We start from the raw sequence: 26,685 nt of genomic DNA, 5'->3' as shown, positions 1-26,685 counted from the left end.
ACAATGTACCTTCCTTTAAATGGGGGGGGGGTATATAACGCATTCGTTCCAGCTGCTTTCGTGGTGCACTTGGCGTGTATTCGAGCAGTCCAGGTTCGAGTCCCGGGGAAAACATTGCACATTTTTCGTGCCTCGTACTTCACAAACCTACTGATTTTGCAAGCTTTTTAGATAAATGCATTAAATAACATTATACTATTTATTTTTATTGTACAAATAAAAATTGTATATTAACAAGATCACATTTCATTTAATCGAAATGTGTTTAATTGAAAGGAATACTGATGATAAATTTTTAAATAATATTACATCTGTGTACCTCCAATCAAAGCAAATTTTGCAGCTCACTGATTGCATACGTAAATTATAAGAATTATTGGACATGTGAAGATTTAAATATTAAAAAGAGTTTAAGTTAAGAACATATCGTTAAATATTAAAGATATATTATAAAGTATTAAAATTATATTTATGTGGCTGAATATAATGTACTTAAAGTATCCTAGTTATAGAAATTTTGTATCTTATGCATTATCGTCATATTCATGAAATTTCTCATAGCGTTCATAATATTCTACCGCGTGAAAAAAAATATCTGCTTGAGAGTAAAGCATTCCTTTTATTTTGTTTACTTAGATTATGTTTTTTTTTTTTTTTTAAATTATTATTATTATTATTATTATTATTTTATCCATCATCTAATATAAAGTAAACAAACTTTTCAAGTTCTCAAGGGGGTTTTTTGCGTTAAAAAATAGTGAAAGAAGAAGAAAAAGAAAGCTTTCTCCTCTGATGAACATTTTCAATGTAATACATTAAAAACTGAAGAACAACATTTTTTGCTTTTTTTACCAACGTTTATGTAGTAGTTATAAGTGTTTTAATACTAGCTAAGAAATTTTATAATAATACCAATTAATAGCGTTTATCAATTAACATTACTTTCTCCTTTATATAAAGATAGATCAGTAAACCGGTTATTATACACCACGAGCAATGGAACAGCAGCCCGTCTCACGAGCTTTCAGCTTTCATGTTGATCCAATGTAGATAGTTTATTCAAACATCAAAGAAACAGCGCTGGAATATTGTACCTCTACCTGCACACAAACAGAAAAACATATTATAATTGACCAGACTAAAATAATGCTGCAAAATGATAATAAAGACAGATACTTGATGATGAATATCTCCCGGCATATTCTTTAAAAAAAATGAAAAGATGGTGAGTCATTACTCCTTTAAAACACCTTCACATTTCTTTAAAGTATGAAATGTTTTACAACATAGAATAAAAATATGAAATAGCAAATAATTTGTTTTTACTTAATCGCAGATAAAAATGTATACTATGCTTTGTAAAATAAATTAGCCTGCTGGTGGCAAAATAGCTGAAACTGGTGAACACTGGTTCGCTAGGCAAAATGCCGTTAATGCAAAGAATTTCCGTGATTTCGTCATAATGTTACGAAAATAAGAATCAGTTGCACTTAAAGCATCTTCCTTTAAGACATCTGTCCTTTGATAGATGACCCTTAAATAAAATCAATTAACTTGAAAAAAAATTATATTATTTCTTAACTCTTTTGCTATCACCGGTTAATAACATGTCAATGGTAGCCACCTTCAATTTTAAAGAAAAGTAAAAGTAAGAATGAAGTTACCTATTGGGGTAACTAAATGATCTACTGGAAAACCACAGAAATGCAGATTATACTGTATTTCAAGACTCTTTAAAGAATTTTTTGGTCATGGCTTCTACATTTGGAGGAAACTGGAATTGTCTGACTCCGACTTATCGAGGAAAAAACATTGAAAAAAGTCAGTATTATTTGACTTATCTAATATTTAAAGTTTAAAAAAAGCTCATTTTTCGTGAAAATTCATTACTCTTATAAAGTTTAATTTACGTCTCCTTGGCTACTAGAACTTTGGAGAAGAGTCTAGCGACTATTCGCTGGTCTGCTTACAACTATAAAGACAATCCAAAGAAGGGTTAAAATAACCTTTTATACACTCAAAGGAATATTTGACAGACGGCCCCTCTCGGGCTTACAGGAAAGCCTTCACTTGGGCTTTAACTTAAGATTTAAAGTAAGAACTAAACTAATTCTAACTAAACTTTAGCCCAAGCTGAAATATATAATCGAGAAAGCGCATTTTGCGCTTTTGCAGCTGAGAATTATGGTTCAGGTTCAGGTTCAGGTGGAAATGTAGTGGGACACCCAATGTTTACTATAAGTAATGTAGGTATAGTCCCACTACACTTCGGTTTATTTTAAAGTTAATATTAAAAAAAAATACATAGTATAATATAACACATAATATAACAGTATAAATTGTATATCGCTATTTTGATTGATATCATATCTATTAGATATAATTATAGAAGTTATAATAGGTATAATAATAGTAGGCTAACAGTCATAATTTATAACAGTTCATAATAGTTCCTTGAGATAAAGTTTATTTTATGAATCTGTATCTTCTTCCTCTTCTTTTTCCTTTTTTTTTACTATATCAGTATTATTGCAAGGGTTTGTTTTTAAGATAATTTGATAAGAAATGTTTTAGATGAATTGCAGCTTCAAAAATGAGTTTTGACATTAATTACTTTAGTGCTCACATAAATTTTTGCCTATTGAAGATAGATATTTGATTGTATTTTCTATTTTATTTTTTAAATGTTTGTTGGTAATTGCAAAACGAAGGAAGGCGTTGATATTTGAATTAGGCAATTGAATTGAATGATGGTTCAGTAAAACCATCGAAACTAGTCCTGTGAAAATTTGAAAGTATAACGCTGATTTTTGTTGTTGGACTTCTAAATTAATATTTGTTCGGCGTGTTACTGTATCTTAATTAGTTTGTTATATTTTTTCCCTCTCTTATTTCTCAAGATATCTTCTGAAAAATTGCGTATAAAACTTGTAACAATAAATTTAAGTATTTTATAAAACTTACTGAAGTATTATGAATAACGTTAAAGTATATTAAAATAGCTATCATTTGCTTAAGTACATAAGATGCAACGCTGCCGCCAGAGTGAAAAGCCCTCAAATGTGTTTTTCCGAGTATATTAAAAAAGAAGATGAATAGTAAAAAAAAAGCATTTCTTCTTCAGACTGTAAATGAAATCAATAAAGAAGAATAGCATAATATTAAAAACATTATAAATTTTTACAAAATCCAAAATATATTTAGGTTATATTAAGATTATATCAAAGCATGCAAAAGATGCCGAAGAGAAAGATAGCTACGTAAAAAGAATTTCTAAGGGTAACTGGTTTGCGCTTACGTTGACTATGAGGAAAATGACGAAAGCCCTTTGCAACCAGTTTCTTCAGTACGATTTGAACTCAGCTCGAAATACCATTATTGCCCACCATCTACTTGGTCACTGGAAGGCTTTGTAGACCTAGGGGAAAACGATATTTTTAAAAGTTTTTATATTAAGAGAAATCTCCAGATAAATAATGAATTATCTGAAATAAATCAAAACTCCTGGAAATTACCTAGGTAATCCAGCTGCTGACAATGGTGTGGTGAAGACTGTATTTAGAAAGTTTAATATGATGCAGGAGCAGCGTGGCTTCGAGAAGAATTTTAATTTATCTAATAGCATAAATTTGGTAACATAGTTTGGTAATAATGAAAAACTTCAGGAATTTACTCAAGAGCTTCATGGAGCGGTATAATGTTATTGCTTTCAAAACGATTGCAAAATGACACTCAATTTCATCTAAATTTGTGTTTTCTACGATTAAACCAATTTTCAAATAAAATGAACACAATTTTACCGTTGTTGACGATTTTATTACCAAATTGTTAACCTGATTATTTAAATTAAATGTATATGCATTTCAATTTTAGAAAGTTATTTTAACGCTAAAAATTAGGTATTACCAGAAAATGAGTTTTATATACATCGGACTTCCAATTAGAAAAATCAGAATCATTTGTGCATTTCCCTCAAAACATAAGTTCTCAGACACTCGTACATCATCATAATAATAGAAAAAGCTGTCTTTTTAAAAATTTAACCATTTTTGATTCGGTGAATTTAAGTGCTGATTAATACTAATACTTCCCTTTCCCACAGTCCTCCAACGCTGGAAACAACGTGGTCGACTGAAGAGTGGGAACAACTGAAACAGGGAACTGAGAAATACTACCTTCTTTCCAAAATGAAGTTCCATTTGTCAGAACTTTATGACTTTAGAAGGGATCATAGTCATTATTAGCCTCCTGTTTTGTCTAATATTACAAACTCTGTTTTAATCCTTTCTGTGCTGATGAGACTTGCTCATGATTATACGTGCGTTCTACACCATGACCTGTTATGTGGTATAGTATTGGTATTATATCAACCTATGGCCACATCTAATTTCATTGAAATCTATCCTTTAGTTCTAGAAATAGGGAACGAAATGTAGAGATTCTCCTTATTTTGAAAGCCAGTTTAGAAACGTTCTACCAGAAGGTGTTGTTGAAATGAATATTATTTGTGATGTTGAAGACAAATATTGATGAACAAAGACGAGAAACGATAAAAAATTATAGTATTATGAGTATATGACCGTGATATCATTGAAGCCGGAATCATTATTAAAACAGCGCAAAGAAGTTGATGAAAATTGTTGTTGCTAATGCTCACTTGTCTGACCTATAGTCAGCCCAAGCCCTCAAAAATCTCGTGGCAAGGAGCGCAGCTTGTCGTTAAGTTTACGCCTGTCATTGGCAACAGCCTTGAGTACCATACAGGTGGCAGTGCGATTTAGCTCAGCTCCGCACCCAATTTTGATGAAGAAGCACCCGGGGAAAGGATTCAATGGTCTCCCACCCCTCTTCCCCTACCATGAACATCGAGAGGACTTTCATCTTGCTGCATATTTAGAGTGCCCTCATGTATATATTTACAAACATCCATGCGTTCTCCGGGATTACAATCCGGCACGGCAATCAGCCATGCTAACCACTATACCGACTGGGCGTCGGTTGATCAAAATGAACATTAAATAGCAAAAGTAGAGTGATATGTCATTGTAACATGTACCAAAAACTGTGACGCTATTCAGTGAATAAAACTACAAGAAACTAAAACATTCATTGTATGAGTACTTGGGGTGTAGTGGTTATTCTAAATTCGACTTTAAGCGAACATCTTTTTATTCACATGTATTTATTAATTTTTCTTATTCTTTGGTTTGTGAAAACAGAGTTCATATTTAACGGTTTATGACTTTCGGCAGAATTTGCCGTATTGCCTGAAAAATCGTCTACTCAGATTTTAGAAATAGAACTAAAAACGACTTTTTATGGAAGAAACATATTATAAATTACTTTAATATACCTTTTTCAGACCCTGTAAGCTGTTCTTTTAAACCTAAACTTACTGAAGGATATTAGAAATCACCGTAATAAGTTTTATTCCACTTTTCTTTCATATTTATAACAACTTCCTTTATACAAAATAAGCTCTAGTTTAAAGTTGGAAACACTTACTTAATTTCGGTGCATTGCTTTACAATAAATAAATGATTTTATATTCAGAGCTTTATCAACAAATAGGTTGTTAGTTCGTTACCCTTTTGAATGAAACAGCTTCGTTACACTAACTTGGCTGTGGTAGATAATATGTATTCATTCGGAAAGTACGCTTTTCTTATTCAAACAATTTTCAAAATGTGAAAGATGATATAACTATCTAAATACTGTTCGATCAACCATCGAGGTCTCTTTAATGAATCCAAAGAAATAAACAAGAATTAATCATTAATAATAAAGGAAAACCAATGATCAACCTACTTCTTAAATAAAAATATTTCAGGTCAAGATTCTGGTTCCTTACAATTAAGAAATAACCTTTTGAGATATAAGATTTGAACTGAAAATTATAATTACCTTTGCACAAAATAAAATATCATTCTCTAAACGGAAAGAGAAATTCTATTAGTTACAAAATTATAAGATTCTTCCTGCATTGATTAATTTTTATGCCTGCGGAAACAGCAAAAATTAGAGCAATGATCTTTGAAACAGAAAAAATGTCTTAAGAATCTATGTTGAACAACTTATTCATGCATTTTTTTTTTATTTTCTTAGAACTGAAAATGATGTGAGTATCCTCCTTGAATACATTTTTAATATTAATTAATCAAATATTTTAAATGGTACAGTAGAGTCCTCTTGTCTGTTTTGGGATCATCCAAGGGTAGACCCTACTGGAAAGAGTAAGTAGCGAATTCTTGCTATGTCTTTGAAGAACAGATACTGAAGAAGAAGGTTTAAATAACCTTTTTATTTGAACCAAACAAAAAATGTACTCGCTCGGTGCTCACAGTTTACCACCACTTGGAGCTAAGTAACTCGAACAAAAAATAAAAATTTAAAATTACAATAAATGAAGATGGGCTACACGACTGGCTTTTTAGTTGTCTAAACCGGCTAAATCGGCTGCACACAGCAAAGCCGAAACTAGAATACCAGTATAATCTAAAGAGAATAGCTAAGCACCAACTATTTACGTACAAGGCTACTTCAAGCACGCGACATAAATTCGGAACTAACTTTCCTACTACAAACTCTTAAAACCGCTGCTTTAATACTGATTTCGAACTCACTTAGATTTGCATACTATGTTATTAAAATTTACATTCTGGCAGGAAACTGAAATCAGAAGGAAAAGGAAAGTTTCTGAAATTAAAAATAATCGGTTAGAATAAAATAAGTTCTTTACAGTACCAGTTCTGTATAGTTCATTCAGTACAGGTATTAATATTCAATCAACGGTAAATCTTACAGTTACACACTGTTTGTTATTCACTTTCTTCACTATGCTATAAAAATAACGAATTTATAAAAATTAAATTTTCTTACAGAGAAAGTGAGTTTGGAAATTTTATATGACTGTCAGATACTGCTGTCCTTCAAAAAAGAATTTAAAGTAATCAAGCTTTTCAACCAATAAACATTTATAATTTAAACAAAGCATTCTTTTGCTTCATAATATTTTCAGTATCGTATTGAATAGGATACGTGTATTTAAAACATAAAATATATTAATATTCTACTGCATTAAAAAGTATGTTAAATTAGCATTTCTCTATTCATAAATGTAGCTTTTTCGCTAACATATATTTGTAAGCACATCTTTCACTTGGATTATGTTTTTAGCAGTCCGTCTAACTTCAGTCGGAACGCCACTTTAAAATTATGTTTTTGTAAGAAATGCCGTAGAAGCTGAAGAACAAACTCTGGTGAATTTTTTAGACGATAGCACACTGAGATAGGACCAAAAAATTTAACTATTAGGAATTCATTTACTTGATGATGTATATAAGCCAAAATTGCTAATCACGTCTATGGAGGATAGCATAGTGATTAAACTGACTGAACGGGATTTGATCTTTGGGGTTGTGAGTTGGAATCTCATACTCTTTTTCCGCCCCATATGTAACTTTCTGAGTTCCAATTTGATCTATACTTGAATTTTGTAATTTATTTCTATAATTATGTACATTAAATATAATGTTTTATTTGTGGTCTTATTTATTTAAATTTTTCCCGCAAGAATTTATTTTGAAAGTTATAATACAATACGAATTTGAAGCATACTCTCTCTATATATACTTTTTTCCGTTTCACTTTTATGTGAATGAACATGCATGTGCTGAGACTTTGGGATGTTTCCAGCTCTAAACTTCCAGCTCTACTAATTAACATGAGACAGCATTAATGCCCTAAACATTTTTAATAAAACATTTTTAAAAAAAATCTTATTATAATAATTGCTTTAAAATTTAGTCCTTTCCAGCTGAAGCGCAGGAATTAATTAAATATTTTCATTTTCTTTACCTTATGTATATATATTTATACATAAAGAGAAAAAATCTTACCTTTAGAACTTCTTCTATAAAAAGAAATAGGAATTTCCCGCAAGAAATTATTTCGAAATTTATAATATAATACGAATTTGAAGCATACTCTCTCTATATATACTTTTTTCCGTTTCACTTTTATGTGGATGAACATGCATGTGCTGACACTTTGGGATGTTTCCAGCTCTAAACTTTCACTACTAATTAACATGAGACAGCATTAATGCCCTAAACATTTTTCATAAAGCAATTTTTAAAAAAATCTTATTATAATAATTGCTTTAAAATTTAGTCCTTTCGAGCTGAAGCGCAGGAATTAAGTATTTCCATTTTCTTTACCTTATGTATGTATGTATATATATATATATATATAAAGAGAAAAAATCTTACCTTTATAACTTCTTCTATAAAAAGAAATATGAATTTTAAATTTATAAATTTAAAATAATATTTTGTGGATTACGCATAAAATATAACTGAGCATAGTGAATTTTAAAACAAAGGAAATTTCGAATAAATTATCCAGCTATTACATTGAAGAAATTGATGCTATAATTTTATATATTATCTGTTTTCTCCCCAAATTTGGGCGTATTTTAAAAATATACAATCTCACATGGAAGTCAGCGGTATGCAACCATATCAAATTTTGTGTAAATATTGTGAACCTTTCTTTACAGTTTCTTTGTGTTTTTAAAGTACTAGCTATTTTTAAGTGTGTTTAACTTTTTTAATTGTTCTGCACTAACAGTACATTTTAGTTTAATTATATATTATTTGATTAATATTTATGGCTTCCAGAAACGCAAAGAAATTTTCAAAAATTACCTCAGCTTCTACAATTAGAGATGTTCATAATATGCATTATAACCTTACTTATCTAAAAATTGCTAATGTGTTTTAAGCAGTTATAGTTCATAAGCAGAAATACAAACTCCCCAGAAAAATCGAATTTAAGTATCTTTCGAATCCTGTAAGTTAAATACAGAGGCATAAATTCAATTAACCATCGAACTTCCGTAAGCGCAAATCCAACGCAGTAATGTAAACGTTGGTCCGTCTGCGTATGCGTTTCTCCCAATGACGCTACGCACTAATGGATTACGGGGATTTAGACACAGAATGCTATCGTAGAAATCCAACTAGTAACGCCGCCTTCATTAGGCGGAACGCGCTGTTACTAAGCAATTTAAAACTTCCTTTTAATTATTTCTATCTCATTTGAAATTTGCATTCCGGTAAGAAAGCGGAAACGGAGAAATGATGGTATAAATTCTGAACATAAAAATAACTAGTTAATTAAACTAAATACTTTATAATTCCTATATATGAAAGGTAACTAATTCTCTTGAAATACTTTAATGGCACAAATAAAACGGCTTCCAGAAACGTAGGAATTGATTAAATTACCATAAGCGGGGTAAGTTGGCACCAAACTGCTTTGGCCTTCAAAATTTGGCGAATTTTTTAGGCGGCAATGAAAGCACCAAGATGTGATTTTTAAACGTAAACAGAATAGTAACTTTTAAGTTTTGCAGTAGTGAAACGCCGTTATTTTATTTAAACAGAAGAGTAAAACAAAGTCCAACAGCTTTGAAAGTAAAAACATAGTCCTTTATATGTAATTCATCATAAAATAGTAGAATGAACAATTCTTGTAAATAATTATTGCTGCTACTTTGGTAGACGGTTGCACGGATTTTTGGCGATTTACATTGGCGCAATTGTTGGCGCGGTTTTCACAGTCTTGAAAAACGCTGTTTTTACGTATTTTATGTAAAGGATTCGAAACTTTAAAAAAATAAATATCGTTAAAAATAACGGATTAATTTTTTGTTGAAAACGTTGTTTTTTAGGATGGTTGGCAAATGTAAATAAATACATTTACTAAGAGTATAAAATACTAAAGTAAGGTAAATTATTACTTTCATATAGCAAAGAGATAGAATAAAAACGCCTCTATAAAACATTGCGCCAACGTTTAATTGGATTAAAATATTACTTAAATTGAATACCGAATTAAAAACACCATACCAGCGTTTAAAAGAATTAAAATATTAGTAAAATTCAAAAATTTTGCAATAAGTTTTATAGGATATAATTTAGCATTAAAACATACAGTGGATGGACAAAAATATGGAAACACCTTGTGAAATGCATGTTTGAAAAGAAAGATTGATTTAAATGAAATATGTAGGTGGCGCTGGCCTTTTTGACTACTGACGCCACCTATACAACTTCGTAAATGTGCTAAACAGTTCAGTTGTTGTCGGAGTACTGTTATGTGAGGTTGTCATTGCATTATGTCAGAGTTAACAGACTTCGAACGTGGGCAAATTGTTGGAGCACGTATGGTAGGTGCTTCCGTAAGCAAGGTAGCCGAGGTGTTTAGTGTTTCAAGAGATACTGTATCGAAGATTTATTCCGCATATTTGAAAAGCGGAAAAACATCATCTGCTAAATCACAGCGCGGACGAAAGTGTGTCCTGAGTGATCGTGACAGACGATCATTAAGGGCAATTGTGACGAAAAATAAGAAGACCACAGCTGCAAAAGTTACTGCTGAAATGAATGTTGTGTTACCGAACCCTGTGAGTACCAAAACAATTAGAAGGGAGCTTCATAAACAGGGAATTGCTGGCCGTGCTGCAATTGAGAAGCCACTCATCAGTGATGCTAATGCCCGTAACAGGAAAAGGGGGTGTTTAAGTCATAAAGCCTGGACTATAGAGCAGTGGAAGTGAGTAATATGGTCTGACGAGTCTTCTTTCACATTGTTTCCTTTTTCTGGCCGAGTTTACGTCTGGAGAACGCCATTTCAAGCCTATAATACAGGCTGCTTGTTGCCAAGGGTGAAACATGGCGGGGGTTCTGTTATGGTTTGGGCAGCCATATCGTGGTTCTCTGCTAGCCCCATGATAACTGTGTCAGGGCACATGACTGCCAAGACTTATGTGAACATTTTGGCCGATCAAGATCATCCCATGGTACAAAATTTGTTCCCCGATGGTGATGGTGTCTTCCAAGACGACAAAGCCTCTGTTCACACAGCTCACATTGTCAAGGATTGGTTTTCTGAGCACGAGGATGAGTTGTCCCATCTCCCCTGGCCACCACAGTCACCAGATCTGAATATTATCGAACCTTTGTGGTCTACATTGGAACGGAAAGTGCGTTCTCGTTACCCACCGCCAACATCGTTATCTGAACTTGCCACCGTTTTGCAGGAAGAATGGTATAATATTCCCTTGGCAAACATACAGGAACTGTATTTATCCATTCCGAGAAGACTGCAAGCTGTTTTGGATGCCAACGGGTATCCTACACCATATTAAGCAAAGAAACATGTTTTTTTAAAGGTATTTCCATATTTTTGTCCAACCCCTGTATGTGACAATAAACATCTCAGCAATTTTTGAAAACCGTGTATTAAATTTTAATAAAAATTGAAGTATGCAATTATAAAGTAAAAGAAAAATACGTACTTATATTTTTTTTAATATTTTACCTGTTGTATATTGATAAGTACCACAAAGAAATCGGAATCATAATTTAGATATCGATGAAAAAAATTTGTTGGTAAAAAAGGAGAAATATCTAATACTTTTTTTACCGTTACAGTGGTTATTTCTTCCACCGTGACCACAATACCATATACGGCCGTTCTCAGAATCTGCTCTTTTAACGATCTTCATCTGTGATCTACATCTCTCACACTTTATTGAAGAAACAAATAGCGAGGTTTCCTCCAAAAATTTTAAATAAATTTACTCTGACACTTGTAACAATTTATAAATAAATCTTTGATTTGGAAAGCCAGGTTGGCCAAAATAACGTCTCAAAAGACAATTTTTTTATTCCGATATCAATAATTCATCTTCGAAACGGACATATTCGTTCGCTTTGAAATCTAAGGAATTCGAAAAGATGAATAATAAAATTTTAAAAATGACGCGATAATGCACAAATATTTAGTAACCAATCAGGGAGCTGATTACATCGCGCATAGAATTAAAATTATTTAAATAATCATTCATAATAAAATCATTTTTTAAAAAAATACAAAATTAAACTGTATTTTAATATTTAACAGCCATAAATAATGTTTAAAACATTAGATTAAATTTATAGATATTAAAACCAATTACTTTTAAAGTAACGTGACGTCATTAATTACATCATCCACAGCATAAAATTATATAAAATATCATAAACAATAAAATTTTTATTTCAAATAAAAATGCAGAATTAAATTGATTTTTAATATTTAGAAGAAATAACTAATATTTAAAACACGGAATTTAGGCATAATAAAACGCATTATTTTTTAAATAAAATGACAACAAAGTATCGGTTACCATAAATAACTTGGCCAGTAATGAGTTTACCATAAGTCGTATCGCTCGCCAAAAAAAAATCGCCAAAAATCCGTGCAACCGTCTACCAAAGTAGCACCTAATTATTGAGTAAATAAATATATACACTTATCAGATCAGAGCACTGCGAAGTGAGTTTTAAACGCAAACAGAATAGCAAATTATGCGTATTCAGCATCATAAACTTACTAAAATATTCAAGTTACTATCATCGTAGAATTCAACACACTAAACAATTTTCGTTCAAAACTTTAAATACTCCACATCTTGCGATTTTCACATTATTTACTTATAATTACTGAAATAAAGCTCTAGGTTTGCCATAAGAAAACATACAGCCGGAAACCACAACCAAATCAAAATCGCGCCAAATAAAAAACTCTCGCCAGGTTTGGCGCTCACCCGGATTATGGAATATTAACCAATAAAACCGCTACATAACCGAAATACGAATAATAATTGTTATGTTGAATCTACCTGAATATTATTTCATTCAGTCGTTTTCGCCTTTAACTTAAATCTGACTCCATTCTATAACACTTGAAAAGAAATATTTTAAATAAACAATAACATTTCCATGCTTAAGAAAGCCAAACTTCATTGGTTACTCACTTAAAGAAATCAAAATATTATTCTAATCTTTCTTACTGTTGCTAAACTACAAAAATAAAACTCAAAATAAACTTTACTTTTCCGTCTAAAATAAAAGTAAAACAACTGCTGTTGAATATCGTTAACAAATATAAATCATGGAGCTCGCAACATACTCCCACCTTTTGATTTTCTTAAAATGGTTGTGAAAATCAAAACATTAAATAACAAGCCCCCCCCCCAAAAAAAAACAAAATCTGAGAGGTTTCAGATTTTAAATTACGTCCAAAGGGGCGTTTTTTTAACGCTTTGTGTGTTACTTTTATCTATTAAATATCATGTTCTTTGCACTTAAACCATAAAATTCAGTTCAGTAGCAATGTCGGAAAATAATTTTAAAATGAGCATACCTTTAGAATTTCCAATACACAATTCTGCGCCCGCTGGAGATAAAAAGGTTTTTTACCCCGCCGTAGAGTGTTGCCATTGCTCGCATTTAAATCGTTGAGTAAGTTACACAAAAATTCGTTACAGTTTTACAAAATATGAAATCGATAATAAAACAAATTCCAAATTTCAAATTTGGTCTTCCACATGCCCATATTCGTAGGAGGATTACGTCATTCAAAATTCGATGGCTCTATGATGTACTGTTATTTTATCACAATGCGAGAAATTTATGAAGATTTTTCATTATTTAACTTCTTCAAATATAATGCAAAAATCTAACATTGGGTGGCAACAGTTTGAAAAGTGAAACGAACATTTATATAGTGATTCAACGCAAAATCGCAAAACTAAAACAAAAGTCCTTCAGGGACATAGCCGCTTTGGACTAAAAATAAAAATTTAAACTTTCTACTCAATACACTTGCACAGTACGCAATATACTTAATACAAATTAAAGAATAATACAGAACATATACTTAAAAAAACAATTACTTATAACGAGAAGGTTTAACAATTTTTCAGACACATCTAGTTTTTAGTTCAAAATTTCCCTTTTAACATTTTCAGATTTATGAGGAATGTTCCTTTCATGATAAACAGTTGGCACGAAATTTCTTTTACAGACAACTCTCCCTTTTCATTATAGTCTCAGAATTTTATAGTTATTGTAGAAATGAAATATCCAGACTATTAGTCACAAAATCTTTGAATACTTGGAAAATCGTCATAAGTACCATCGCTCATCTAATACAGAAATGTTAACTAAAGCAGTTTCTCCTTTCTTTCGCCCTTCGTAAACTTCTTCACCATTGGTTTGAATCTGAGACTTGGGCCAGTTGTCTTCGGAATGCCTCAGCCACTCTGGTCCCTCCCACTATTTCGATGTAAGGAGAAATTTTGGAGAACAACCTCTGGATGGGAGGTCTGCCGGATTATGACTGTTACGAATATGTTTCTATGAATTTACTGAAGTTTCTTTAACTCTATTTTTAACGAGAATACCCCAATTATCTTGATCCAAAACAAAGCAGTTGAAGAATCTGTCGAACATGCGATTGGAATTTCTGTTAAATTCACTTCTCTTCTAATGTAACATATAATGCGTGCTCCTACACAACAGGCTAATAATTCCAATCTGGGAATCATTGTTTTTGTCAAAAGAGCAACTGTGCTCTTAGCTTGAATTAAATGAACTTTTACTTCATCATTGTTTTCTTTACAAAGCAATTCAGCTGCAGATTTACTAGCATCTACAAAAGTGTGAAGACTTTATCCATCTCGGGAACCATCACAATCAACATATCTTGGAATTTTAATTTCCGATAATAAATGAAGATCTTCCGTCCACAGCGAAAACCTTTTACAAACACTTTCAGGACATACCTCATCCCAGCCTAATTTAAGAGTACAGCTTTCTTGAATTAGCATCTTCATGCAAATGGTTACTTGACAAAACATTCCAATGGGATCAAAAATACTCTTGATAGTTGAATGAATATTTGTTCTTGTTACAGGTTCTTTTTCAAAGGAAACATTTTCGAAGTTACAAAAAAGGACATCTTTATTTTTGTCCCACAATAATCCAAGAATGGGATAATCCTTTTTCCTTTTATCTCCTATTAAAGAAGTATATTCCCATCCGCGTAAGTCAAAACATGCTGAAGCTAGAATTTGTTTAGCCTCATGTACAAATTGCAATAGTTCCTTATCATAAGATACATATATTACACAGTTATCCACATAAAAGGCATTTTTTAACCTAACAGTTTTTGGGAAATCATCACGGTATTCCTCAAAATGAAAATTAATGACTGCAGCTAAGAGAAATGGACTGCATGTGAGTCCAAAGACTACCCTTTTATGACGATAAATTTTCAATTTTCTTTTCTGAAAATTCCCACCGTAGAAATCTCAAATAGTCTTGATCTTCTGCGGCAACAGAAATCTTTAAGAAGGCCTTTCTTATGTCCGAAATGATGCCAATCGATCATTTCCGAAACCTCAGTAGTAGTAGTGGAAGGATTTTCCCTAAGAGGTTTGGTCCTTCATCTAAAACAGCATTGAGTGATGGAGAATGACCGGATCTGCAAGTGGCATCGAAAACAGATCGAACGCTTGTGGAGGAGTTTTTTTTTTTTTTTTTTTTTTTTTTTTTTTTTTTTTTTTTTTAACACGTCGATGGGGTAAATAATGGTATGGGATTTTATTTTCTTCCTTAGGTGGTACTTCTTCAATAATATTCTCCGCTAACCATTCCTGGAAAACAGCATCATAATCTACATATCTGCCTTCCTTAATAAGTTTTTCTGCAGTTTATGCACACCTGAGCTCAGCAACCAATTTATTTTCCTTCAAAATCTCCTGTTCTTCTAAACAAAGCAGCTTCACTATATAACGACCTTCTTTATCCCTTCTCTACGTTCGCTGGAATTGTTGCATAACTAATTGATGTGTCTCTTCTTTATATTTTATTTCAACAGGATCTCTGATGTCTAGAGTATCCAAGTTCCACAGATCAGCAATTGATGCATTTTTATCAGTAGAGAGGTGAATAAGTTTGCAGAGTAGTTAATCGGATTCTCATCAAACATTTTCCCCATAATCAGCCAACCCCAAAACGTTTCATATGCGACTAAGCCACACTTAAGATAATGAGTTTTCCCTGTAAGCAAATGGCCACAAAAATCAGCTCCAATCAATATCTCGATATCGGGAAAATTCTTTCCATAATCATTAGGCCATATCTTCTTTTCCTTTAAGTCTTTTTCCAAAGATCCCCTTTTCTTTTGTCGCGGAAATTTTACACAAATAATAGACTGATCTAGAGCTTCTATCTTACAGGAAAATGTATTGTTAAAGGATGTCTGTCAAGTTCATATTGACGATGCTCCTTCATCTCTGTCGTTAATCCACCAAAAAGTGTGTGAATCAAAACTATGTTACCATTTGGTTCCATACACATCTCTTCTACAGTTGTCTTCAATATGTATGAATATTGGGAACCACTATCGATGAGTACCCGTACTTGTTTTTCTTTATTTCCTGATTTCAATCTAACCTGTAACGTTTGAAGTAGAACTTCACCTGCGTAACAATGATTTAAAAGGCTCTTATCGCTTGGTTTTGATCTTTTAGATTAAACAGAATTATTATTAAATTTATTAGTTTTCAGCTCTGGACGCATTAAAACCAAATGTCTTTTTCCACAAACAATACATTTAATATTTGTCTTGCAAGATTTTGATCGATGTTCGGCTCTTAAACATGTAAAGAAGACTTTCTTATCCTTTAAAATATCTTGTTTCTCCTTTTCGCAAAATACACAAGCTACGTTTTGTTTTCTCTTTTCGAAAACTCCTGAAAATAAATCTGCAGCTCTCCGGTTGATTAAGAACTGTAGTCATCTTTTCTCTCTCCTCTTTTTCATATTTATTTGAAAACCCAGATTTCGCTAAGAGAACTCGCTTCTCTCCTTCTACTTCTTTTTCATAAACAGTAATAAGCTTTTTAGCTTCTCATTAAGTAATAAGCTCACTAAACAGTAATAAGCGTTTTAGCTTTTTAGCTATCGTTAACAAATATAAATCATGCAGCTAACAACAATAATTATAACATTGAAAAGAAAAGAGTTCCCAAAGTATGAGTTTCGTTTATACCATTTGCTTTCGAATTTTATTACTCCATTTCCACATTCCTGTCACATGACGTCACAAGACGTCATCCACCCCCCTTTTTCTTAAAAAATTTTTTTCTTTCCTTTCAAATAATACATAAAACTTATAGAAATTTTTAGCATGTTTCTAGTATACTTCAATAAGTATCCATTATTTGCACATTTAATTACATGCAAGATGTAACACAACTGATGAACACAGTGTTAAAAGGGGATAGAATATCAAAAAAGTAGCAACTTCCATGCAATGCGTAGTGGGATTTGAAATGTGAACTTAGAAACCAATTACAAGAAAACGTGAAACGGAAAGTTGTTTTAATCGCTGATATTTACAAGAAATGATGTTTGATATTTGCAAGGAATGTTCAAATGAAAGACAATAAATTGCAATGCATGCATCACAACAAAGATGAAATGATTAGCGTGCCCTTTAAAAGATGCTAGTATGGTACGTACTTCTGCAACATCAAAGCTAAACCAACACTATCTTCAAGAAAGTAAATCAGAATCTTGTAATCGAGATCTGTCATCGCTGTGGTGCGTATACTGCAGCTACTGGTCGTCCAATTTAACAATTTTTTAAATATGAAACGCTATTTCTTTCAAATACTCGTGAAACATGTAAGTCGTTTTAATAAACGATTTTCATTTCTCCTGCTTTTACTTTCGTACTGCATATCCAAGTTCACATTTAATATTTGACTACACATTGTATTAAGAAAATTGTTAATTGTTCCATCACCATGTTCCATCACATGCTTAAAATTATTACCATCAATTTCGTTACATTCTGTATAAATTACTTATATAAATTATCAGTTTTCGTAAATTATCAATTTGATACACTTTCCATAAATTATTAGTATTAAATCAATGTAAATATGGAATTTAATTTAATTCAATAAATTTAATGAAATTTAATAAATATAAATATGGAAACATTTCAGTTGATTTCGTTGCGCTAACATGATGTTTAATTTACCTTTTTCAACCCTTTTGGGATCTCTTTATTTCAACCAAGTTATTAAGCTATTTTTCGAAATGGAAAGTCTAAACAAAAAGAATTTAAAATGGGAGTGTAATTCTTCTTGGTCTGAGTCTGGTAGTCTGAGGTCAAGCAATCCTTCTCTGAGATAATGAAATTCCCCTTTTAGAGAAGGTCTTTTCACTGGTTGAGGTATCCTGACATATAAAAACAATAGTTTGACATTATTTGAAACGGAAAGCTGTTTTAATCGCTGATGTTTACAAGAAATAATGTTTGCCAAGCGAGAAGTAACTCAAAAGAAGACCACTTTAAATAATATAGATCTGTAAATGTATTATTGCACATACTTTTACTTCATAACGACACACACACACACACACACACACACACACACACACACACACATATATATATATATATATATATATATATATATATATATATCCAAGGTCACTGTAACATCGAAATATAGTGCGTTAACAAGTATGGAAATGATTTGCGGCGTCATCAAATGTGGTATTGAAGTGTGATTAATTTCTTCGGTTCCAAATTTATTCTTCAAAGTTGTCCAGAAAATTAAGTGCCCATATTCCGAATTTGCGTGTTGATGTTACGTGATGGAAAAGTTTTTTGAGTTTTCCTCCAACTGCATCATTATAAATAACTTACTCAATAATTGGAAGAATCATAAATATTAAAATTTTACACTATACTAATTTTCACGTTTATAAGTAATACTTTATCATTTGTAATAGCATTGTTGAAATTATATTTTTTACTTTTATTATTACATTTTACAATTTTCTTATTTTACACAAACTGGAAGACCCTACATTCACACATATCCAGCTATTTGGCCAGTTATTTGGAAAGACCTCCGTTCCTTATATCAGGTGACTGGCCTTTGTGAACTGCATTATAACATTACATTATATTTAAAAAAATAATCACACTCCATTCTATGAAAAAATAAAAATCTTATATAAAAATTAAATGTAGTGGGAGCCTTCGAAGTTTATATTACATGAGGGTAAAAGGAACAATTATGCAGGGGTAAAACAGGCCTCTGTTTCTGAATTAATACTCCTTCAACATACTTTATATTTAACATACAATTATTGATAATTATAACATTTATTTCCCATAATTCCAAACAAATTTTAATACATTTTACTCTTAATTAAATTCTCATATTAATTTTATTACCATTATTCAATTTCTTAAATCTTTGGTATTTCTATATTAATTTTAACACTATTTAATATTCTGCCATTTAATAATTATTTCATTTATAGTTTCATATACACAGCACCGTCGAAATAATTAGAAAATTTTTAAAATTTGAATTTTTAAACAATAATCTTATTTACAAAATAATTTCGAAATTCTTCACATTAATTCACAATTTTTGACAAAACTTGTATTTATTTACGAATAACAATAAAATTTAATAATCTTCCCTGAATAAAATCTTAGAATAGTTATACATTTTAATTTCATATTGTGATAACACAGTACCACATTTCATTTTCAGATTTCAAAATATAACCAATTATTGAGTAAGTTATTTATAATGATGCAGTTGGAGAAAAACTCCAAAAACTTTTTTACCACGTAACATCAAAACACATTTTCGGAATATCGGCACTTAATTTTCTGGATGGAAACAACTTTGAAGAATAAATTTAGAACCGAAGAAATTAATCACACTTCAATACCACTTTTGATGACGCCGTTAAATCACTTTCATAATTGTTGATACACCATATTTCGATGTTACAGTGACCTTTGCCTGATTGGGAATTCAGATGAACACTTTCCTTTTTTTATTTTATCCATTTGTTAAACGATGATAGATTATTTGAATAAAGTTTGCACTGGGAGCTCCACACACTTCAGACATGCATGTCGGTTCTAAAACGACTGCTCCAAAAAAAGTGTAATAATAGTGCACCATTTTTGAAGTGAAGCATGAACAGTTAGATGTAGAACTGTAGAAATACTGATGGCGTATATACTTAGCGATTAGAGCATCCAACCAATTTTGATGAAAAATAAGCAGTCGAGCCGGAATTAAATTCCATATTTACTTAAATTCACATTTTGTGGCCACAGTTCACTTGGCACTCCAATCGTGTCAATTTCCAAAACAATTTTGATACTATTGTGATATGAGCGATCATTGCAGCACATAGATGATTGCAGCAAAGCGTCTGGCCAGGAGGAAAGCAAAAGCGAAAAAGGGAAGAGTGTCGCAGTAGTAATGCAGAGGAAGAGGGAAAGGAGTCAAACAGTTTCAGTTTTAAATTTTGGTTTACAATTATTTTGATTGGGCAAGAGATATCTGCATTAAGGGTTATGTAAGATCGTATGCTTACTTTGAATGTCGCAATTTAGATTTATAGCGCTATTTCTAAGACAGAGAGATGAAGTTCCCATGTGAAATAAAAACAAAAGAGGTTATAGTGAATTAAATTTGAAAGTTTGCTTTCATATTTTTATCTTACATATACATGCAATATTTTACTGCGTAGAAGTTACTTTTAACTTTCGATAGTCGTCGTGGCTGAGGAGGAAGGCATGAATAAGATGTTGAACAAACTATTTTCGGCGAATGACCATCTTTATTTTTATACATTTCAAATTATTTCTTTGGCAGACAAATTACTTTTAAATCATATTTGAACACAATAATTTTTATGTGCACGGGTTTTAAAAGTACGACGTAAGCATTTTAGATAGGCAAGCATATAGCACAGAGTTGTTTGCATTGCAGAAGCCAAGAAAAAAGGAAAGCGTAGTTCCTCGCGAAGCATATACTACGTAGGTGCATGATATAATACAATACGATGGCTCTGTTAAAAAATTATGGGTAACCTCAAAATTGACTATTCTAAATTTTATGTTCTTCCCCTAAGCTCATCTTTTCTCCCATATTCAAGATCTTTCCAAGTTACATAACGCTGCTTGCGAAAGGGAACTAAAACCTGAAATTCAACAATCGCAGTTTAACTGTACACATGCACTTACTTAGTATAAATAGTTACCAAATGCGTAGTCTCTCTCTTTCCTGGCCAGTTACGCGGACGACACGGCTCTTGTTTGTAAGTCACCTTGCCCCGACCATGCATTGGTCAAATTCCAAGAAAAGATTCCAATTATTGAGGACTGGTGTAGCCGCTGGAAAACCAGCATACAGCCCACCAAATCCAAGATTCTACTCATCAGGAAGTATCGGAAATGAGCGGAAATCAAGACTCAGGTCACACTCTTCGGCCGTCCTGTCCCAAGAGTTAGCAAGGCAAATTATCTTGGAGTCACACTCAATCATAACTTTACATGGAAAGATCATATGGCACAGGTTCTGGAAAAGCATACAGAATCATCTTTCAGCTGTTTCCTCATCTGCTCAAAAGTGAGAAACTTTCTCTCCTTCTTCAGAAAGGACTCTTTCTCTCGGCTGTTCTGCGCCTTTTTAGGAAGACACAAAAACACAATAATTAAATTTTCCTAACCTAAATAATTCACATTGCGTTGTGTTTTAAACCGTAAATACCCTAATCTGTAGACTGGTGAATGTATGGAAAAAGATAAAATAAAACATACAATTAATTAATCCAAAGAATAACATAAATTTATTAAAACCAAAATAGTAATTCATCAAATTTGTTTTAGATCTTAAATCTATATATGGCTATTACTTAAAAAAAATAAACCTCCCCCCAGGGGAGATAAAACCAATTATCAATTATCTTTAACCAACAGTATAAACATTTTCTTTTAACAATAATTTTTAACATTGGATATTAATGCACACTTTCATATTTTGAAACAAAATGCTTAATCAGTTGAACATTTTCAGATTAACACAATACAGCTAGGAAATACCGGGTGCAAAATTTTAGAATTCAGACATTCTACAAGCACCAAATCATTCTAAAGATGGTTTTCTAAGTACTATTAATTTACAATAACCGGAAAGAATAAAAATTCAAATTAATATTGCACCGAATAAAATTTCTCCTACACTATTAATTTTACAATAACCGGAAAAGATAAAAATACAAAATATTATATTGCACAAAATTAATTTTGCCAGTAAACTTTACATTACTGCGGTACTATATCAGTATATTCTAAAATTTTTACAGAAAGTTTTATTTTACTAGCAATATAAGTTTTCTCAAACTAATCTTCCAATAAAATAATAAAAGAAAATAAATTCACTTAAGAAGTAGCCCTAGGAAAATTTAAATGGTCTACAAGGCAACTCAAATAATAATTTAGCTGAACAATTAATATTACTTAATTTTATCTTCAACCAACTTCAAGAATAACTCTACCACAAATACAGAGGCTTTTAAGAAAAATGTCTAAGATGTTTAGAGATGTCTAAGATGTCTAAGATAGATGTCTTTAGATGTCTAAGATGTTTAGAGAATAAAGGAATATTCGGACTTAATAGCAAATAAAATTAAGTTGAAATAAATTCAAGAACTTAACTGCATCAAATCAATCAGGTTACTGAAGCTCCCTTATTTCATCAGGATTCCGGAAGGAGGAATAGATCATCATTCAGGAAGGTGTAAAGTCTATATTTTCATCAGGATTCCGGAAGGAAGAATGGATCATCATTAAGGAAGGTGTAAAGTCAAAATTTGATCAGGATCTGTTGGAATTCATATTTCAAGCAAAAGCAGGGATGGCAGTAATTTCTATTAGATGAGATCACAACGTTGAAAACATCATGGAGATTAAGCAAGTAACACCTCAACGTCCATTTACTCCTTTGCATAATGGCATGCTGGATTCTGTGTGAAGGGAAAATACGCCTTCGAGGAGGAAAACAAAATTAATCTTTCATTTTTTTTTTTTTTTTTTATTTATTGGAGAAGTTATAGATCAGAAGACATTTCAGAACAGAATTCGATGGCAGTTATTGGAGTCTGGTGAGAGCAAAATGTCTCGCAGGTGTAAGCCACGAGAATGAGCCGTCCGGTAACATCTTGGGCCTCGAGCAGCAGAGGCGAGCGATGAACCAACCTCCACGGACGAGAGCTAGGAGAGCAATACCAGAGAAGCCGAAGAAGGGCGAGTTCCTGAAAAACAGCCCCTTTTAGACAAAGAATCTCTTAGAAATTCTTTGTTTTAGATAAGACGGGACAGCGACCTTGGCTAAACCTCCGCCCGAAAAGGTGAAAAAAACCAGTTGCCGAAAACTCCCGCCTTAAGCCATGCAAAATTTCTACTTTTTTCTTAAGCGTTGAACTAAAGATAGAATTCGATTCTCGCCAAATACGCGTCAAGCAAGGCCGCGCCTAAAAACAGCTGGCATATCAAAACTGGCAACCATAAACCTCCCTCAGAGGAAACTGTCCAAAACCCAAGTCCAAAAACACGATATTTTTGTCACCAGAGTGCTGATTTTCCCAATTCATCCCCCTTTTCCCCAGAACAAAAGTTTTGCATATTTGTCGTTAAATAAATGGCTATAACTTAAAATCTGTTAAAGCTACGATTATGAAAGTAGTTTCAAATTAAAGTGCTAATTTTTCTGTTTCTAATGATATTAGATATTAAGAGATAAACTTAACTTAAGTCACAAAAATACTAGTTTATTACGTGGAAATTTAGCTAATTCCATTGTGTGTTTCAGCGCGTTTGGAAATAGCGAGTGAAAAGAAGCTACCAATCTTTCGTACAGACAATCCCAATTAAAATTTAAACCAAACAGTACAAATAATTAACTGAAACACATGGTTGTGTAGCATAAATTTAGAATACTTAATAAATTAAATTTTGATAAGCAGTAATTAAAATAATTAAATGAATTTTGCTACACAACACGACCATCCAGCCGCTTTTGACTTATGCCTCTCTCGCCTGGGGTAATGGAAAAAACTACAAGAGACTTTACGTCGTCCAGAACAAGTTTCTGAGAATTATAACTGGTGCGCCTTACTTCGTTAGAAATAGAAGCTTCCACTCCGACTTAAAGTTAGAATCCATCAAGGATTTTACAACTAGAACTAATGATAAGTTTTTTACTAGAAGGGTTAGTAATAATCCTGCAAATTTCGCCGAAATTCTTAACTACGAGATTTTGAGTGAGGATAGGATCATACGCCCTTTCGCCGTCCATCTCATTTGTATAAATCAAGCGGGCCCATGAGAGAATAGATTGACCCCCTGGACTCGGCGGAAAAGTATTGTTTTTATGCTTTATAGAATACTTCTGATGTAACCAGCACAGAGAACGAATTTTATAAACATTTTGAGTGGTTACTTCCTATATTTTGGACGTTTCTTCCAGTATTCATGTGCAAAATGCTATTTCTGGCTTTTCAAACTCTGGACTTTGCAACTACCGTTGATCGGCTAGATAGCTCCTGGCCCCCATATACCTGCAAATTTGCAGATATTTATTTCCGCTCTTTAAGAGCTGATTGTCTATTGTATATAATGTAAATAATGGACTTTTACTTGATTCTTCTTTTACTGTTTGTATCCTGTATGTTTGACTTTGTACAGTAGTTGGCAAGTTAGGAGTTTCGCACTCGCCACCACCACATGACAGTCTCATGCGTTACTTTCAAAACATCTAAGCAAAGGGCTTCTTCTTGTGTCACCTCTTCAATTCTACCTCGTATGGAGAACTCTCATCTTCGGACTTCATCATATGCCAGGCCTAGTCGGGATTCTCTGAGGTTATTGGCAAGAGAAGGAACGATTCATACTGCTGAATGCCAGGAAAAATACCAAAATATCAAGTCTCTCTCTTTCGCCTGCCTGCTGACAGCGTGTCGCTCAGCCTTTGTTAGCATTTCGCCATTATTTAAAGTGCGATTGCAAATACTCGTATAAAATTAAGAAGCGCGTTTAGCAACCCTAGTCTTCTATTAGTTATAAAGATATGTGTTAAGAAATTTGTCATTCAAAAATAAATTATGTTTAACTATCAAGCTGATCGTGCTTCTTTCTCTTCTTTAAGTCCATCGGATCATTCCACTACGTCGCAGTTTCCAGTCATCTACGCACCAGTATTTTCGGCTATGTCTAGAACGTGATTGTTTTTATCTTTTGCTAAAAGTACGACGTTACATATCTATAATAATAATAATCTTTCATTAAAAACTATCCATTTACTAGTCTTTTCGTATTATTTTAGATTGTATTTATATTATATATTTCATTTATCATTCCTGCAATTTTTATGATGTTTGGAATTAGTTTTTTAGTTTATTTTGGTTTGCATGCATAATTTGTGTTGAAGAAGTACCTATATAGGTTTCGGATTGTAAATTACTTTGGCTATGTACTTTTAATTTATAATAATTTTTTTATATAATGGATTTGTTCTCTAAATGGATTTGTTCTCGAAAATTCCTTAACTATTAAATTTTTCATTTTAACATGTCACTACTTTTGGTTTTGTGTATTTCTTCATCCTATATAGATGACGAAACACAAACTGGGTAATTGAAGAGCTAGGTCTGGGGGCAACTTCCCCTTGAAAAGATCTGTCTCCTGTCTGCTCAATAATTATTCACTTTATGCAAATTAAAATTTATTTTAAAAAAAATTTTAAGTTTTCAAGATAAAAAATTTTAGGATTATATTCTTTTTTCTTGAATTAACATGTTTGCACTTTATTTATTTATGTTTTCTGAATTTAATGATATTGCAAATTAGTTCGCAGCAATAATTCATAATTTTATTTTGTTTACAATTGAATTTGCATAATTTAAAATTTTAATTTGCTTTATATGAATGAGATTATAATATTGTATTATATATATATATATATATATATATATATATATACATATTCATCTTTAATTGCTGGATATAATTTCCTTAAATTAACCACAAAAAAAAAAAAAGAATATTATCAAATAGTTAAATTCTTATTAAGATTCTCGAATATCGATTCTCGATATTGTAGTAGAGTTCTATAGTTTTTAACGCCTTCGTTAAACATTGAGATCACTACAGTTTTTAGATTTTATTTATTTCCTTTAACGAATATAGAAAGTAAGGGAAGGTTATAAATAACACTTTCGATGATAAGGCGTTCAGATAAACAGGAAAAATTAGGAACTTTTCATAAACTCTTTAATTTTACATATCTTTTTATTTATTTACATCTTTCATCCTATAATTCTCTTTGATCTTTGCATGTTAAAATTACAAAGTGCAAAATACTAAATAACTCTAAGAATATATATATATATATGCAAGCCTTGGAAGAACAATATTGCTTTGAAAACTATGTCATCTGAGAACTAAGTGAACTTTGACTTCTTTCCCTTTATTTATTTGTTTTCCATTACATAGAAACACGAATGGAATATTAACACTTTTCTGAATCTTGCTGGGCAAGTTGTTAAGGAAATGCTACTTTGACCCAGAGCGCGAAATAAGAGGAACCAGAACATTTTTTTATCAAACACGGTCTTTTAGCCTCAAGGGGGAGTGGTTATCTACTGAATACTGGATTACTTAAAACAGCGTGAATTGTTTATTTGATATCTTTGAGTGAAACTTTGGAGCAAACTCCCAAGTTCCGGTTAAAATAATCATATAGTATTAATCAATAAGAAATCTGAATGTCTATGAGTAGGAATTTGAATGTATGTGTGGTCTCCAATTTCTAGTGGTTCTGAATTTCTTGTATAATGGTGTAGAGTATTGTTTCATTTTCTAACTCGCTATTTTAAGTTAAAA

The 26,685-nt window shown here is 31.9% G+C and overlaps 1 long non-coding RNA gene across 1 annotated transcript; it reads right to left on the bottom strand.

The window, feature by feature from the left end:
* Window positions 1-381: 381 nt before the first annotated feature.
* LOC118195341 (uncharacterized) lies at window positions 382-24,120 on the bottom strand. The gene is made up of 3 exons (XR_004759232.2): window positions 22,462-24,120; window positions 3,299-3,418; window positions 382-1,100 (listed from the first exon to the last, which is right to left on the bottom strand). It is a non-coding gene; the product is annotated as an uncharacterized LOC118195341 (long non-coding RNA).
* Between the last annotated feature and the right edge of the window lie 2,565 nt (window positions 24,121-26,685).

This window comes from Stegodyphus dumicola, chromosome 6 (assembly GCF_044657685.1).
Source record: "Stegodyphus dumicola isolate Sdum_Otavi_A_Nest chromosome 6, ASM4465768v1".
NCBI lineage: Eukaryota > Metazoa > Arthropoda > Arachnida > Araneae > Eresidae > Stegodyphus > Stegodyphus dumicola.
This window is presented reverse-complemented; position numbering and strand designations above follow the sequence as displayed.